The following is a 5317-nucleotide window of genomic DNA, read 5'->3' as shown; positions in this document are numbered from 1 at the left end:
AGAGACCTGTTGTGTAGTAGGTTATCATTCATTTCAGGTACTTTATGGAGTAGAAATGGCCCAAAATAGTGAGTTTACGTAGGATTCATTTGAACATATTTCTGATGACTGTATAATAAGTTAGAAACTTAGAATGTAAAGATGCAGTCATAAGGCAGAAAAAGTAGAGAATAAATGTTCCACTGAATTGTCTTCTGTGTAACTATGTCCTGTGTGGGATGAAAAATCTATTAATACTTGATGTTTAAGAGAGAACTCAAGAATCACCTGGCTGTTAGGCATTTGTGCTCCAGGTTGGCTGAGAGGTGAGACACAGAGGGAGAGGGAAAGGGAAGGAGGGAGAAAGAAAAGGAAAGAGGAAATGGGAGAGAGTGAGAGAGAGATGGTGACTGAAATGAGACAGATGGATGATTGTGTTATCTTGTTACCTTTTTTTTTTAATCACTGACTATTCTACCAAACACAAGGCATATTTAAAACTATCTCCATTCTATACAGTCTCATTCCACACTTCTTTCCCAATTTTCAGCAGTTGAACTTGCCTCCTACTTTAGATTAAAAGTAGAAGCTGTTAGATTGGAAGTATTGATCCTAAACCTACATGCACATCCACTTACACATAACACATTCCGTCTTCCTTCTCCCTATTATACTGGCAGAGCTATTTCTCCTCCTGCCTAAAGTCATCTTTTCCTTCTGGCCCTTGATTTCTCCCATCCTCCACATCCACACACTGTCAGGATCTCTCTAGTACATTTCTCTCGTTCTCCCTCATTTGGATCTACTCCATTGGCCTTTGTCATTGTTTGTTTGCCTTTGAAAACGTTTTATTAGAGCTCATAATTTTATGGTCAGGAATTCTGTGGTTAGAAATTCAAGCTCCTTTTGGTTGGCCACGTCTTCTTTTCCACCTCTTTTGACTAAGGTCACTCCATGGAATTCAGCAGGCAGATGGTCAGGCTGGGAGGTCTGCCATGGTTCTGCTCACATGGCTGATGTGTCAATGGGGATGGCCTTAGCTGGGGTCACTGGCCAGGGTACCTACAGATGGCCTCTCAAGCATGGTGGTACCTGGGTAGCCCTGCTTCTATTTAAATTTTTTTTATTTTTATGATTTTTATCAATATATAATATTTGTACATATTATAGGGTACATGCAGTATTTTGATACATGCATACAATGTGTAATGATCAATCGGGGTTTTTAGGATAGCCATCACCTCAAACATTTACCATTTCTTTGTGTTAAGAATATTTAAAGTCTTCTAGCTATTTTTTTTTTCCAAATCTGTGTCCTTTATTCCACCTGGTAGGCGTACCCAAGAACCATATGCTGAGTCCTGTCTCAGGTTGATGGAGGGGTCCCTGGGCCCAAGGCACACAACTACCTGGGCTCTGCTCTCCAGACAGATGATAGGAGGGATGGACAGTGGAGAGAAGCTGAGCCTTGTGACAGAGTCCCCCAGCATGATGGGGAATGGCAAGTTGGAAGAAGGAGGACTATGAAGGAGGAGACAGGGAGGGGCTCAGAGGCATTTGGGGCAGGTTGGGCACTTTGAAGTGAGAGGCATTTCCGTGCAGTCCCCCATAGCCACTGACAGCCACACCTGGGCTTCAGGTGGAGGTAAGGCTGCTGTTTCCCAGCGGGGCTTCTGGAAGCCCCTTTCCTTCTGCTGTGGCTACAGCTGTGACCAAGAATGGGAACAGGAGGCTGCTAAAGTCTGGAGAAGCAGGAATCATTTGTCAGAAGAACACAGAAGCCACATGCTGGGCGTTCTGTCTTTTTAGAGATGAGCTGTTTGGGGTTTAGAAATGAGATGGAAGGAAGCAGAAGGCAGAGGGCAAGGGCGGCACAAGGACGGAGGCTGGGGGCCAAGTGCAGTAGGGCCAGAAAAGTGTTCAGTAGAATTGTGGGTACGAGGCTGAGATGCCACTGGGCCCTGTCCCCACCAAAGATGGAAGAACTGAGGTGGAGGCAACTGGCCACTTGCCTAGGAGAGAACTCAGGCACCAAGTTAAAAAGACTCCCATGAAGAACTGCCACCTTCCACCTGCTGCAGTCTTGGATGGTTTGCCCACGCAGAAATCAGTGACCAGGGAGGCAGGGCCTACTGCTGGGATATCAGGGCAAGTGCCCAGTCCAAGAAAGCCACTGTGGTGTCCTGTAGGCAGAGCCAGGTCCAGGGGACAGCCTCACTGAGCTGTGTCTTCATGCAGTCCAGGTCACCTCACCTCTGCATGCCTCATGGCAGTGCTCGTGGGCGCTGGCCAGGGCCTCAAGCAAGAGGTGCCACAATGGCAGCAGCACATTCTGGTAGAAAAGCAGGAGCAGCTCTCTCAGATAGCAGAGCAGCTGATTCAGGAAATCAGGGAGCTGGATCTGTAGCCTCTGAGAGAGGCTGGTGAGGCTGTCACCAAATCAAGCAAGGTGAGAGGCACAGTGGGCAGAAAAGAAGCTGACTGTGGCACTGGTGTGAGCCCAGGCCAGCTGCAAGCTGGGCCGCACCATGGTGAGCAGGTGGGAGCCCCAGACAGGCAGTGTCTTCTCCAGTCAGCTGTATCCTTGCAGTCTGTAGGAGTAGAGCTTGGCACACGCTTGTTGGCTGGCAGGTAAGAAACCAGATGTTCGAAGCAACTGGCCAGTAAGGGAGGCCTGGAAGGAGCTGTGTGACCAGAGGTCATGGCACAGGAAGCCTACAGCGAAGACCAGCAGCAAGAGGAGGAGCCGCGTCCAGGGCAGCTGAAGACCCTGAGCCTGCTGCAACAGGCCCTTGCAGGCCGTGTCACAGGTGACAACATCTTGGTTGTTACCGTTGCCCTTCCTCAGCAGCTCCTGGTTGGTAAGCTTGAGGGACTGAATGATTTTTTGCAAAGACTTCTGTACCTTCTTGGGAATCTGCTCCCAGGAGCTGAGCAAGTGCTTCAGCAGCAGGCTGGACTGCGACAGGTGCTTAGGGTACAGCTGCCTGCAGACACTGGCGCTGAGGGGGTCCACTGTCAGGCACTCGGTCAGGCTGCTCAGGAGCTTTCTTCATCTCAGGGGGACAGCTACGGGTGGCTCTGGACAGGAAAGAAGGAAAGTAGGTATGCAGGGTGGAATCCGGCTTTGCTCTGAATGCCAGCACCTTCAGTCGGGGGTAGAGCTGGCATAGCTGCTCCTGCAGACCGGGTGTCAGGGAGTTGTTGGGCATATAGGCAAAGTCCAGAAGTGGGAAGAAGTCCTTGGGGCCAATCTGCCGAAGCCCTTGGTAAGGATGGGATGGATCAGGAGCAGCCGATCCAGGTATGTGATGGCAAAGGGAGACAGAGACTTGATGCCCAGCACAGGCAGCATGATCCCCAGCCGCACTTTCAGTCCCTCGGTGAGGCTGGCAAAACCCGCTTGACCCAGGGCCCACATGATGGTCAGACACTTTGCTGGTCGGCTCTGGTGGGACCTCAGTAGTTCCAGGAACTTGCCTAGGTTTGCGGTGGCAATCTTGGGCTTGTCTTGCAGGATGGCCTGGATACAGATGCGGTAACCATGTAGTGACTCCCCTGGTGTCTTATCCGGCTCTTGTAGCATGGTGAACAGACAGTGGTCAAAAAAGAGCTCCAGAGACCCTGCTGCCTTTGCCAACAGCCCTCGGATGATCCCACGCAGCTCCCAGCTCACGAGGCTGTAGGGATAATCATGAGTATGCTGGCTCAGCGTGGATTCACTTAGAGGAGCTTGTAGCTTGTAGTTGAGATAGCTGGCCAGGTCCTTCAACCATATGGATGGGTTTCCAGAGAACATGCTCTGAGGCTCTTGTCCAGTTCCTTCTGCAGGGCTGCCACATCCAGAGCTTTCAGTGCTTCCTCCAGGCTGCGGAAGCGGCCCTGCTTCTGGTTTTGGTTGGGAAGAGTTGCCATCTTCTTTGGCTACTTCTTGTTCCCTGGTTTCTTAGGCTCCACAGCAGGGGGTGAGACCTGCTCCTTATTCTGCCGCTTCATGATATTCTCAAAGCCCCGCTCATAAAGGGTGCCTGTGGTCTGGATTGGAGGGGTCAGGTCGTATTTCCACACTCCATTTGCTTCCCCGAGCGCCTGGCGGTTCCCGCCGCCGCCTCTGCCGCTGGCGCCGGCCCCAGGCCACCTGCCCTTCTTCACCACCTACCAGCGCCCCAGGCCCGCGGTCTTGGCTGCCATGGCTCGGAGCCCTCCCGCCTCGGCCTCTTCCCCAGCTTTCCCCCTTCTAGCTATTTTAAAATATAAAATATATTGTTAACTGAAGTCACTCTACTGTGCTATTGAATACTAGAACTTACTCCTTCCATCAAATTGTATTTTTGTACCCATTAACAAACCTTGCTTCATCCCTGCCGCCACATCCATCTCTCCTACCACAGGCTCTGGTAACCATCATTTTCCTCTCTACCTCCATGAGATCAACTTTTTAGCTCCCACATTATGAGTAAGGACATGTGGTATTTGTCTCTCTGTGCCTGGCTTATTTCACTTAACATAGTGACCTCCGGTTCCATCTATGTTGCTGCAAATAACAAGATTTTGTCTTTTTAATGGATGAATAGTATTGCATTGTGCGTACAACTCACATTTTCTTTATCTGTTCATCCGTGGATGGACACAGGCTGATTCCCTATCTTGACTATTGCAAATAGCGCTGCAATAAACCTGGAAGTGCAGACATCCCTGTGATATACTGATTTCCTTTCCTTTGGATGAATTCCCAGTGATGGGATTACTGGATTTTGTGGTAGTTCTATTTTTTCATTTCTTGAAGAAACTCTATACGGTTTTCCAATGGCTGTACTGATTTACATGACCACCAACAGTGTACAAGAGTGCCCTTTTCTCTGCATCCTTGCCAACATTTGTTATTTTTGTCCATAGGCTTTTAAGTATTCTTAAATCTCTCCTCACAAAAAAAAAAAAAGGAAAGAAAAGAAAAATCTCACTCCACTTCACACCTCTGTTTCTTCTTTCATTCGCAGCCAAATATCTTGAAAGAGCTACTTATTCTTGCTAATTTCATTTCTGTATCTCCCACTCAATCCTCAATACCTTCTCATCTGACTTTGCTCCCTTCTTGCCCTTATCACTTCACTGAAACAGCTCTCGGTAAGGTCATCAAAACCTGCATTTACATGACCTCTGTCCGATTGATACATTTTATTCCTAACTTGATTAAATTCACTAGAATTTGACATCCCTGATCACTTTCTCTCTTTGGTTTCTGGTTTCCATGACTTAACACTCCTGGTTTTCCTCCTAAATTAGTAATTGCTCCTCCTCAATGTCATTTGAAAATTTGCCCTTTTCTACACAGCCACCA

The 5317-nt window shown here is 48.6% G+C and overlaps 1 pseudogene; it reads right to left on the bottom strand.

Annotated features, from left to right (window-relative positions):
* Window positions 1-1295: 1295 nt before the first annotated feature.
* Window positions 1296-4364, bottom strand: LOC103231222 (transmembrane protein 214 pseudogene; annotated as a pseudogene).
* Window positions 4365-5317: the final 953 nt, after the last annotated feature.

Source organism: Chlorocebus sabaeus, chromosome 29, assembly GCF_047675955.1.
Source record: "Chlorocebus sabaeus isolate Y175 chromosome 29, mChlSab1.0.hap1, whole genome shotgun sequence".
In the NCBI taxonomy this organism is placed as follows: Eukaryota; Metazoa; Chordata; class Mammalia; order Primates; family Cercopithecidae; genus Chlorocebus; species Chlorocebus sabaeus.
The sequence above is the reverse complement of the archived record's forward strand: the minus strand, read 5'-3'. Positions and strand labels throughout refer to the sequence as shown.